Raw genomic sequence first — 13,703 nt, 5'->3', positions numbered from 1 at the left:
CTAATGTGTTTGGCGGCAGAAAAAACGAGCAATCTTTCACAATTTCCAGCCCATTACGATCCAGATGGGATGGCCTGGGGAGGCTGAGATGAGATAGATTTCTATATGAGTGTAACCTTGCTAATAGGGACGAATATCGGAGTTTGCAACTTTTTATGAAGATTTGCCAAACGATTCTATTAACAAGGCCTCAGAACTTGACATATTGGTTCACGTGTCTTTGCTAACCGCAACAGGGATATAAGCTTATATTATTGAAGTTTGTTGGCCTTGATGTAACATAGAAAAAATTGTATTTGGTTTCCTGGGGAGCAAGGAGAAAAAAATATGGGTGGACATGGGTAGTGATTATGGTATGACAGTTTCGTGTGACAACTCTTCTGAACCACAAGAGTAATGATCTCCCTGTTGTTGGTCCCTATTTTCCCCAAGGGAAGGTACCCCATTGCTGCGTTTGATGTGACTTCAATATCTTCTTTCTCTTCAGCACTTTCTTTTTCCTTGAGAAAGTAAGGCTGCGTTAGATTGCCAACTTTGAAATATAGAAACCTATTTGCCTTTCTTTAATCTTTCATGAATCAGCTGCCAAGATACAAGAAAACGAAGCAAAGCCAGAACAGTTGACCAGGGAAAATGTGAGAAGAGGGGAAAATCAATCAAGATCATCTCAAGGGTAAACCTGATGGCCATCAACAAAAGGTTGTGGTAATAAAGAATAAGTTTTGTCAACCAAAGAGCAATGATGAGGTCTTATACCTACAAGGTATCACCTTTGTTCTTTCCTGTCCCAAAGAAAGGTATATTAACCAAGCTAATAATGGCCAGGTAATAAAGACATGATCAAGGTCTGACCAGTAACTTATTTGTTTGACGATGGATGGCAAATCAATACGGCCTTGAATCAAGAGTGGACTAACCCCCTTGTGTTGAAAATTAGCAGTAAAAAACTCAAACATTTCATCTGGTAGATCAATTCTGTCTGCATCAGAATGATCCAGGATGTAAACACAGCTTTACTTCAGTGCTAGTATCACTACCCTCTTGGCAACTACATGTACACACCACATAATCCATTTCACGAAGAATTGGATGGAAAATCAGTACAAAAAAATTGACAAATGATATAAAAGAGGGCTTCTCGTAATCATCTTCTTTATTCCACTTGACAGAAAGAAAGAGATATTGACCAAGCATAATGGATTCAGAGGGTGTCTCTAAAGCATCTCTGCTTCATAAAGTGGCTATGTCATGTTCAAGGAAAGACGGCCGTGCAAATAGACACCGAGACAAAAAGATAGAAGTGTTGACCAAGGAAACTGTAAGAAGAGGAGAAAATCAATCAAGGTCATCTCAAGGTTAAACCTGATGGTCGAACCACAGCCCTGAGGTTGTGGTGGATGGTCTACTAATGTCACTGACTTAAGGTCTCACGTGGCAGTCATGTGATACCTTAAGGCACTGGTGCCATCTTCCTGTAGTCAAAGGCATCCTTCTTGAGTTATGGGTATTGTTCCATGATCCTAATTTTCAAGGCCAAGTCAAGGATATCAAACAGTGCAAAGTAATGTTGCAGAGAATAATGGAAACATATTCCGTATTCCTCTATCGCCTTTGTTTGCCAACAATAAAAACCATTTATTGTGACTAAGGGAAATTGGAAAACAATGGAGAAAGCAATGCTGTTTAGCGGGCAAGAAGCGATATGGACATGACACCATTTCGTACTTGTTCCCACATTTTTATGTAGTTTGTGACATATAATGAATAATAGAAAAACCATTTGACTAACCTTGGCATGTGAGCTATGGTTAACCCCAGTTGTCATGTTATGAATAATAGATCCCCGATTGTGCCAAACATTCCTGATAGCCACCAATGTAACTCCACTAATTGTCATTCGGGATGATAGATGACTATAAAAGGGCCTGTTGGGGATGAAGCTGTGTTGTGCTAAATGTATGGGCAACCTCGGTGACAGGTATGGTTGAAATTTGTCAATTTCATAAAACGTTGGTGGTGATTTTCTTACTGGATACAAGGAGAAATCAACATTTACCAGAAGAAATGAATACAATGGCTATAATACTATTGTGTAGGCTCAACTCCAGAAGTGGACAAAACCAGTCACTCTCTCGGGAATCGTAGAATCTTGGGAAATGATCGAAGATTGGTATAACCTTGGTAAGCCAGACGAAACTTGCAGTACCATGTGTAGCTAGATCAGCTACAGTTGTCCAGTGCGGACACGGCCATGTTGTTCTGCATAGCTATGATGCAGTAGGAACAAAGGGGATTAACTGAGGCTGGGTCGAGATGGATGATACGCTGAGTCCAAATTGATCCTGACCGATCGACGTTTTTCTATACATTTCACAGTGTGATTCTGGTCATCCAAGCACGGATTACTGTATGAAGTTGACAATATGTTATCCTCTCCCTGAAGTATTGTAATGTTTGGGAGCAACTTAGTAGCTCATTGAATTGTTCAAAGGGGTAAAATGGTTGGTAGCATGATATATTCCCAAGGCTGTCACTAATAGAGAGGTTCTGCTGTACATTCATAGCAAGACCAGACATAATCAAAAACCAATTGTCAATTGTTTACAAATTGGTCATGAATCGCTGTAATCAGTATGTGCCAGATTATCGTGTGATCAGCTTCCATTCCTTTTACACCAGTGGATAGATAGTACAGCCCTATTCAAAGATAAATAACTGCTTTATTTTGTGAGCAGTGCTGGCTACATGGAAGGGTAACTGAGAACTCCTCCGCATGTACAGCAACTGCAAAAGAAGGATATTGTCACACAACAAACACAATACATTTTGACAACGACTGTCTATAATTCGTATTACGGATTTCCTACAAACTTGACATGAATGGTGCCAATATCATGCGATTGACTTCCGTTCCCATGTACCAAGATGGCAGCCATTCTTCTGCCACAACTGGCGCCGTTTAGTTGTAATGAACTCGATCATGTCATGTTGTATGTTGGCGTGATCAGGTGGAAGGAAAACAATTATGGATGTTCTATTTGTTGAGGCTCGCTGATCATTCTCCTGATTTACGAGTGACTGATACGACATTGTACAATAGGTATACCACTGTTCTTGTCATATTTGCAGCTTTTTGTGGGTAAATTACTAGTATCAACAATATTTACTCTTTAGCTCTTTATTTACTTTAATTTGACATCACCTTTGTCATCTCGGCAGCTCGGCAATTCAAGAATGTCTTTGGAAGCAAGAATTCATAAAGACTTGTCTTTATGAATTCTTGTTGGAAGTTCATCGGGTGATGATGATGTCAAAAATAATGTCTTGACTGTAGAATTGATACGCCATTGGCCACAGCTTTGTAACCGATTTAAGCCCCCTGCAGTGCTTAGTTTGCACAAAACATATGATTAAATGGGAAGATAAAGGAATATTTCTCCAGTTTTAGGATTAGTAAAACAGTTTCGGTGTCAAGAGTTCGGCACGAAAATGCCTTTTAACAAACATTTTATTTTTGAAAACCAGCAAATCCTCTCGTCAAAACCTCATGTGAACATTCCAAAACATAGTATCAACAGTGTGGAGATAGACTTTCAGTGGCTAATCCTCTCAAGTTTACAACTGTAAAAATCAAACCTGACAAAACTCGCGACCTCCGCTACAGATCAGATGGTGTACTTTAGATTCATGACAATTATGTGCAAATGGGTGCGCTCACTAATGTTAACATCTAATTGGAACGCTTTACGATATCATAGACCAGGCAGGTGTTAGAACTTGATTAGTTTCATAATTAGCTGCAGCATTTAGAGGGCATCAGTAAATATCATTCAATTAAAAATATGGTAAATGTTTCATTTAAGGTGATGAGTTCATTGAACTTTATAGATGTATGTTTCTCTTGGAAGGTTTAAGAGTTCAATTAACAATGGATTCTTAAGATTTGAAATTCAGAGTTAAAGTAACTGAGTCAGAATGATATGTAAATTGCCAAATTTTCGGGAACTGATTTCGATTTCGCGATTGACCTAAATTTACGAAAATAAGTATTGAAGGAAAGCGATAATCGTGACCACCATCAACAAACTGCCTTGTGCTGACAAAGAAAGGTCCAAGATGTGATAAAAAGAGATCTCCTTCAAAGGGTTAAATGTCTTGGTTTTGCCTAAACAGAATTGGATCACTCCTGGGCAGCCTCCAATGATGAACTTCATTAAATACTCAGTTGTCTTAATCATGAGAGGACGTATTCGAATCGGTGCCGAACTCACCATCAGAGGCTGATGCCATCTGTTAACCAATCGGGTCGCGATACAATTTTCCCACGCTCATTTCCAATAGCGAAGTTAATGGATTTGGTTATCAAGGTAACCAATAGGGGGAGTGGAGATAGGTTTTGGTCAGTATGAAACTCATGTGCATCGGGTGGGGGGGGGGGGGGTTACTTATCTTGTCCATTGTTAAAAATGTCAAATTTGTTTTTCAATTTGAAAATTTCAAATTCCGTACTGATTATAAATTTCAACTTTGCCATTGTGTAGTCAGATATACAAATGATGTACATACCAAGTTTCAGCAAAGTTGCATGCATGATAACTGCACTTATATTTTTCTGACCACAATTTAATACAAACGGCATACCCCTTTAAGAAATTTGTTTTTTAAGTTCTCAAATTAGAACAGAAGATTTCATTAAATACGGCTCAACATTGGACCAAACCTACTCGGGTATAACCTAGCGTAGCGGCCCCTAACTAACATAAACATATTACCACTCCACTGTCACACGATGTTAGCATCATGGCCTTAAGCCAATCACAGTGTTGGGACAACTCGGTAAACGAATAAGCGTAGGCTCGTGGGTTACGGTAACTGAGCATTTCTACCTCATTTGCTGACGCGAGAAGACATTTGCTGGAGAAAAAAAATTGCCTTGAGAAACATCTGTCACGCATTTATCTCAGGATGTTTTTCATACAGGGCCCCACTGCATCAAAAAACATGTTTTACTAATGCGGAGTTAGGTCGTAACTCTGGGATTTTAACCAGGTATACGTGTAACTGTCCCCCAAAGCCTTTCACAGCTAATGGCATCATACGTCTTATTTTCCTATTACTTATTCAACAGATTTAGTAGTAGATGTGGTAGAACATGGGAGGGAGAATAGGGAGAAACCTGGCTTTAGCTAAAGCGAATTTCGAACAAGCAGTTCAATATCGTTCCTGTGTCTAAGTTGATATTCAAGCAACTGATGCATCATCAAGTCAAAGGCGAGTTTCGGAATGGAACCCTATTGCAGACTCTAATCTCCACATGTTCATCAGGCGGAGTCTAGTTAACTGATCTCCGCCACACTTTTAAACAGGAGACACCTGAAAAGAGAAAGGGTTCATTTCAACACCTGAGAAAATGTAAAAAGTAGGCTGAATTGCTGGTCATGCGAAATCCCCTTTAAATGGATGCTTCCAGAGAGGTTGCCCCTAATAAACAAAACCGGCAGAATACTTTTCAAAATATCTTTCAGATGCATTGGTCAAAATGATATCGAAAACATCTGAATGTACCACCTCAGTTGACTTGAAAGGGTTAATGTTCCATGTCTGAGATAATGAACGAACAGGATGATCTTGGCGCGTCTCAGTTTATCACCTACATCATTAATGGAGAAGGAGATTACGAGCAAGAAAAAACACAGGGAATGTTCGACAAATGATGTATGTTGATTATTTTGTTGCCTCTCCGCGATATTTCTTGCAAATTATTGGCGGTAGGATGGGTAAATATTCTTGGCGGTAGGTGAAGAGGTTTTGTAGTGTGAACGCAGACACAGGTAAAATATTTATGGTCATTTTTGTGGATGAGTTGTATTACTGGAAAGGGAGAGCTTATTGGAACTGATGCCCTGATGAACAACTGTGTTGGGCTCAGCAATGCATAAGAATGGGACAACACTACTATATGAGTTTTTCTATCAGCTGTGTTAAACTTTACAAGGGCCTTGTGTAGAATCTGAACCTGGAGTTACTCTATTAACCTTGTCCCAGCAAGGCACTCTTGAGTGGTTGCCACTGATTCCATAATATAACCAACATTGATCTACTTTAAACAGGAGATGTGATACAGGATACAGACAATCTGTTTCTACCTAGATGCCTGGACGCCCCTATGGGATTGAGATTTCATTCCCTTTGACCCCTGGACAGTGAATCACACCACAGACAATCCTAAACTGATAAATCCACGTTTCCGCTCAGTGAGAGATTAAAACTAACCCTGATCAAACAGTGACCAGCGCGGTAATTGTGTGAAGCGTATGACCTATCAGTGATTCCCACCGATTCTCTATGGCCAAATCAAATAAAGTTCTCCGATTTGGAGGAAATTGGTTGCAGAGTGTGTTATTTGGATCATGGTATGACTAGTTTGTGGTCAATAATAAGCAATTTGCGACAGTGTTGGGCAAGGTGTAGAACTGGTGTCCAGGGATTGGTCATGTTGGTGGGGGAAATACTCAAAAATCTCCTACGCTAATTTTAGTAAAGGGACAATGAGTTGAGGGTAATGATAATCCTTTGACGAACCTTCAGCCAAGAAAAGCCAAGTCTTCAACCAAGAACAGCCGCAAAAATCTTCTGTAACTAAAATTGGCTTGGGAGACCTAATAGTGTAAATACTTAAAGGAATGGAAGTATCACGACTAACATGACTAAGCCAATCAACCCCGTATTGCCTTGGTCTCCACATCACCAGCAGAGAGCTTATGGTGTCTAAATCTTGTACCACGTAAGCCATTTTCTCCAAGCTTACAACATGACATTTCTTAAACCAGAACCCGCTATTTTACATAGTAAGGCCGCCCCTGCTTTTTCGGAGAGGGAAGTTTAGCAAGGGTTTGGAGCTGAGTTCTGCCTTGGTGTGCCACGTCAACATCTGCATGAAAAATTATGAATTTCTTGGACAATATGGAGATATGACCTATCGCATCATGAGACTGCCTTGCTTCTTTCTCCAGTTCTCAGAATAAGGGTGGAAGAATTTGCACGAAGCTTGGTTGTCAGAGCTCACATGTGACTTGTATGTTGCCATGTAGCACCCAATATTGTACTATGAGACTTCCACTAAGGGAGGAGGAAGCTGAGTAAGGGTTGAAGGAAAGCCAATCACTACTTGTGCCCCAGGGCTAAGCATTAGCCACAGAAGGGTAACGGAGGGTCATCATTGATGCGCTATATGAGCCTCATTGTTTGCTCCATGGTTACTAATGGGTGTCATTATACTGAACTGTCGATAGTATCGTTCTGAGTATCGACTCTGTTTACCAAAGCTAAAGACACTGATGTAGCTTTTCACTGGTCTTTGTGTAAGCCAGTGGATAGTGCAGGCCCGTCAAAGAAGAGGGAGGAGTTGCAGGGATTTTCGGGATAGACACATTGAGGAAAGCTCAGGAGAAATTTGTGTAATTTACGCATTTCTAAATGAGACTATGACCTTCAACCAAATCCTGTGGTCAGGAATATTGTTGCGGGTCATTAAAAGCATTAAAAGCAGAACTGAATTAGCATTGTTTCCGAGTATAAAAGTTATTAATATCGAAACTGCATGAGGTTCAAATGAGCGTGACTGATAAATTTAGTGTCAGATGTCCAAGCTATCTATCTGATGCTTTGTTATCAATTCCTAACACACCCAGTTCTGTTAGGTTTCATGGTGATCCCATTAATACGAGGACATCATTTCCGGTCACTCATCACTTGGAGTTGTGATCTCTCTCTCGATGCGCGTAGGCTATCCTCAGATACGTGCCTGAGTGGCTATCAATTTGAGATTGATACCGCCTTGTCGTAAGGACCTCGTTGCAGGCAAACTGTTAAGGGCAGATCCAAGAGCTAGAAAAAGAGTAGCCATTTACTGCATTTCTCAACAAAATGTTCATGGTCAATTTCAAAGATATTATGAAAAAAGGAGGGCATGTCTGGTGGGCCCCTTAATAGTTAGCGTTATGAAAAGTATTGAATTGATATCTCATATTTCTTCAAGAAGACCATCCACGACATTTTATTTGCAATTTTCAAGAACATGCTGGAAAAACCCCATAGCAATTTCGTCATCCACCAACAAATAAAAAATTAAGAGGTGCGGAAATTTGGCGTGGCACACTACTATAATATTATACATGATAAACTGGTGACAATACCAGCTGCATGTCTCGCCTGAAATGCAATAAATGGAGATGTCTTATATGCTATCATTTATATGATATCATTTATCATTGCTGGATAGGAAGCAACGCATAAAACAAAAAAATGCATCTTTAGGGAGTTGGCAGTTGGCAGTTGTTTTTGCCGTATACATGGTGTGTAGCTGACTTTTCATAGAATATAAATGTTGGCTGTCTGCAACATGCTTAAATAAGTAATTTTCACATTTAGCAAGAAAGGTTTTTGAGCTTCTGAAAATCGAAAATGGCTTTTCTACCAACTCAAAAAGCACCCCGTATTTGTATTTCTGTTCGCCATGTTGACAGAAAAAAAGCTGGAGAAATGGCCAACGAAATTATCGTAAACAGCATCGACATAATACGCCTATACATGACACTTTGGCAACAAAAGATAGACAAGAATAAGCCAAGAAAGTTTGATGCCATGGGAACAGAGCTTTTCACACATACGATATGCTTGTGGCTGATGAAACATTTGGCATCTTCAGATCTGGGCTGCTCGAGCTTCTCTGTGACAGTCTTCTCAATAGATAACATATATGAATAGAAAACAGTTATGGTTTCATGTTCCTTGTGCTCATATTTGCAACACCTTCTGTAACATGTGAAACTGTAAACCTTGAGGAAATGTCAAGGTAAAGATGTATTGGGTTTCAAAGCCATACGGTAGTGCTATGATAAGAGTAGGCCTACTTTCTGCTGGTAAACTTTGGAAATCAGGGGTGCAGCTAGAGTGTGTGTGGAGAGGGGGGGGGGGCAGAAGTCACCAAAAATTAGTTTTTCACATGAATTTCAGAAAAGTGTCATTTTGCCCCTGTCCCCACCAAAAAGTGAGCTGTAGGCCTGGAAACTAGTGTCTCAGTTGTTACTGAAAGTTAACAGATAACACATAACGCGCCTTTGAAATTTACCGCATTGACATTTACCTTTAAACATGTTAAATGTAGTGTTGCTTTCGACCACCATCTTTCTTTGCAGCAACTTTGCACTCTTAGCTTTAGACAGATGTTAGAAGGCCTCATCAGACCTGAAAAAACTCCTAACCTCTGCTGCGGAGAGTGGGTTTTCTTGAGGCTTGAGAGGCTTGATAGATCCAGCACACCTGTTGTTTCTGGTGTTTATCATATTAATGCACAGATTGGCCTCCATTGTTTGTTGTGTTGTAAACAAACTTTAATGCAGTTCCCAAACAAAAATGCAGCAGCCCTGCCTCTGACATAAGTTATTTCTAAGTTGGGCATTCTAGGTATCCATCTGAATCCTTTGCTCCAAGTACTGGTGTTTGGATTCCTTTATTACATGCCCTTTGGGATGGTCACTGATGAGCCAGAGGCTAGTAAAGCTTAGGGCACATGGTTGTTCGAAACAAGTTTTGCCACTTATACTGGCATTTACTTCACTTGGCGTTAAGTCAAAGCGCTTAAGGTAAGGAGGTAACGCGAAGTTATGTTAACACCAGTGTTAGTGACAACATTTGTTTTGAACAAGCAGACCCTGTATTAAAAAGAGAAACCTTCATTTTGTTGGTGTCAGTAACACTTTAAGAGAATCATGTGTTACATGCTATCACGTGTAATGAGCTTTAGCAAAAGAGTTTATGTGATGAGTCAACCACTTTCTCGAATGTAGCCATCTTTAATAGTTCAGCTATTATAAGATGTAATAGTGAGACCACTACCAAGCGCAGAGCCATGCTACAACCGCTAATCCACCGAGTCTGTAATCATAAGCAAACAGCCCCGTCTTTAATCGCCGCTATTAACCACACCATCATAACACATTAACGATTCCATCCCCGCTTTATCTGCCAATATTGGATGCTGAGATCTCCATTCAATGGAAGAGAAAAAGGTCGAGGCCACGTGTTATGATCCCTTTTGATCAGCGGTGGGAGACTCGATGCTAAGCACCGCTAGATCTTAGAGTAAGCAAATAAAAGTGCAACTTAGCTGCAAAGATGCGACCACGCTGAGGATTTTTTGTTCGTCATTAACTTTAGAGAAAAGCATTGAAAGCAATAGTCGTGGAGTTATTGTAAGGCCAGGGATATGCTGATTGTTCAAAACAACTTTTGTCCCACTGGTGTAAACTTGGCATTAGCTTAATGGACTTAGTGAAAGAGATAAAGCTAATGAATGAGAACTTTATATTCCAGCCTTAGTATAGGTTCTTAGCTTCTCAAAACTCCAAATTGTTGTAAGCGTTCCGCTACAGGTTTCCTTTTAATAGGGAAAACATGGAAAACGGTTAATTCAAAGTATGTAGGCCTATCTTTCTCAGTTTCCGTTTCTGATGACTGATGTACATAAAGGCTATTTGATTGTTTGGCATCACCACGGTCAACAATAAAGTGACTAATGGATTGCCAGTTTTATGAAAAAACTATCAACACGCATAATTTTTTTGCCAAGTCCCTTTACTAACCCCACTCCATCTTTGTAGTGTTTTACAATGTTATAACATAGCGACGGGGAAAGAGTTTTAACAGAGAATGCCTAACACCTCACAACAATCTCAAATAGCGCATCAGTGGCCACAGGAAGAAAGGATATGTCAATCATAGCGGATCACGTTGCCAATTAATGCATAATTGACACTAATCGATATCATTAACGAGCTTTAATTAAATGATAACATATATCGGTGTCCCAGGTATACAATGGTGATGCAGCTGTTGAGGTGATGTTGATTGTGTGTGTGGGAGATGAGCAGGGTGGGCGGGAAGCAGTGTGACTGTTGCCTTTCAAGGTTGGAAGAGCTCAATGAAAAGGGTTGGACATGCCATGTTGGGTTTAAGTGTCTCAATGGCTTGTGACAATGGGCTGGGAAAGGTAGCTGACTTCTTGGTTACAAATTAGTTAACAGATTAGAGAGTTGTGCATAGGGGGTTTGAGTCACTGATTACAAAAGGCGACTGACGGGAAAAGTGACTTTCAAGCTGGAATTAAGATGTCATAATGGTAGCGATGGAAGCTTGTATACTTGCAGGGCAGTATTCAGTGACCAAGTTGTGAACTGCCTTGTAGACAGTGACTGAATTTTTTTCATGCTGAGTTTGACCCGTACCCTCCCCTCATGATCTAAGTACCAGATATGCCCCACAATTGCCTAGAAAGAAGAGGCCTGGACCTCCATTGCCTGTCACCTCTCCACAAAACTACGCACTAGACACTCCTTATTGGTATAACATGCCGCAGATTGAGACAAATCCAACTTCCCCATCCATCCTACTCCCTCCCTTGCTCATCAACGAAATGTGCAGTTAACTTCACCAATATCATCAGCGCTCATTTATATCAATTCCGCGTCAAATTTGCATGCCGCGGCGTAAAAATATTGCCGGCTAAATTGCAGGTAAAAACTTGCCGTCAATTTTAGATCGTTAAACTGTTGGAAGCCTTTGATATTGGGAAGTGCGCTCGGAATCAATTTTCAGCTGGGGAAGGAGTTGAATTGGATATTTTAGTGCATTGTTTTTAGTATTTTCGAAATTATGCGACCTTATGTTGGGTATATTGCATGTGAGCTTAATACAGTTATCAAATAGTTGAGTTTCTAACATATTGAAGTTAGTTCTGAATTAGCTGCTTTGATGATAAAGTGTTGATTTTAATTGGAAGACAAAATGAGCTTAAAATCTTTTAAAAATGATCTTCACTAAATAAAACAGTCTGCGGTGTACACTTCATGGTGCTCAATAACCAGTGCCGCTCAAGGAGGGTTAATTCTATTTAGATTTTTACGTCTCTCAATCCAGCTAAGCAAATTGTTACTGAGTACCGCTAGATGGGATAAATTTGTACCAATTTCTGTAGAAATTACTCGTGCAAAAAATAAACATCCTTCGATTAATTGCTCCTCATGCCCGCAGAGTAGCGTGGAAAGATTACGATGTTACGATTTTTGTCAAATTGAGTTTCGGTGTTTTACGAAACAATCAATGCCTGTAGTACTATGAAGGAAAAACTGATCGATGAGTTCAGAATCATCATGACTGGGAGACATCTTGATATATTCAGCCGATTTGACAGATTTTAATTGAAAGACAACAGAATGAGGTTAAAAATAGTTTTTTAATAATATTGTGCATTGATTTTTGTTCAAATGCTGTTGAGGCATTTGAATGCTGTTCCTGGTGATTTATGCAGTGTGCATTGAAGGGTATAGCTGAGGAATTATTCGCATATGTTCAAATTTAGCAAAATCCTCCGACTACTTAGCTGACTACACGTGACTACACGGGCCTGGGTAAAGTTGGCCACTTTTCCAGATTCTTCAGGCAGGGGCCAGGCTAAGTCATGCAGTGACTCGTAGGTAAGGGCTATGTCTGTGATGCTAAAATCCTAGAACTGGAGCTAATGCTAATGCCAAGAGCTAATACTAACGCGAAGAGTATGAAGAACAGGTAATTGGGGAAAAAGCAGCCAAATTATCTATGGTTGTCAGAGCAGACTAAGTTACTTCATTTGAAAATAGAGTACAGCACCTACAGGATTTTCTATTTCTAATGAGAAATTCCATCCATCAATCCATCAGTTTCCACGTTGCATGTTTGCAGGATTTGTGTTTCTCCTACACAAAAAATTAGAAAACTCTGTCGGTGATAACAAGCCAGTGTGCAAAAATCTGACTTGTCTCCTATTCCTCCTCATCTGACCTTCGTAGCATGCCAGGTTACGGCATATCAGAGGCTCATAGCACACCGATCATGATTCCATTTCAGTGTAGCCGCCCACAATCACGAGCAAGATATCGGAATTTTTATTCCTTGAATGAAAAAAGTCTGATTGATAGTGTGTTTCTATTGATTCTGAAGAGGAATCTTGTATTTGCAACGTGCGGTTTATTGACAGTCATGACTGAGAATTGAAAATCTTTATGAAACAGATTGTGTTTTCTCAGAGTTGTCGATTTCTGGAGAAGATTTGAATGAAGAAAAGCATTTGAGATTGAATGATATTTTTGTGGATATTCTTATATCATGTGAGTTTGACAATGGGTTTTGCAATGCTTTTGCTGGTGCATTTTTGTTGCATTTCATGCTGACTGACTGAAATTCTACAACTGGTGCAAAAAAAAGTTCTGTGAATAGTGCTTTTCAATTAAGGTGTAGTGAAATCTTCTCTGCATGAAATTTGTTCAAGGTATCTCTACTTGTCTATGGGGGTGAGAAATCCGAGTGTTTTCTTCCTGTGTTAAGTTTGTTTTGATTTGTGGAAACACAAGTCCACTCGGTTGGGGAGCCGATGAGTGATCAGCGGATACACATGTTAGAAAAAACTAGGTCGTTTAAAAGTCAAGCTGCTTAGTCTCATATTGTAAGGTAAAATAATGATGAAATTTAAACAAAAATAGTCTGTCAACTTTATAAAGGATAAAATAATGACGAAGAAATTTAGACGAAAAAAACTTTTTAGAGTCTCTCAACGTTCTTAAATGGGGTATGCCATTCGTAATTACTGATGGCTCGGAAAAAGTGGACTA

General features: G+C 39.8%; 1 protein-coding gene across 5 annotated transcripts in view; it reads left to right on the top strand.

Annotated features, from left to right (window-relative positions):
• Positions 1–13,703, top strand: part of LOC135502001 (kin of IRRE-like protein 1) — a 289,676-nt gene that overhangs the window by 146,388 nt on the left and 129,585 nt on the right. The window lies entirely within an intron of this gene.

This window comes from Lineus longissimus, chromosome 18 (assembly GCF_910592395.1).
Source record: "Lineus longissimus chromosome 18, tnLinLong1.2, whole genome shotgun sequence".
In the NCBI taxonomy this organism is placed as follows: Eukaryota; Metazoa; Nemertea; class Pilidiophora; order Heteronemertea; family Lineidae; genus Lineus; species Lineus longissimus.
The sequence above is the reverse complement of the archived record's forward strand: the minus strand, read 5'-3'. Positions and strand labels throughout refer to the sequence as shown.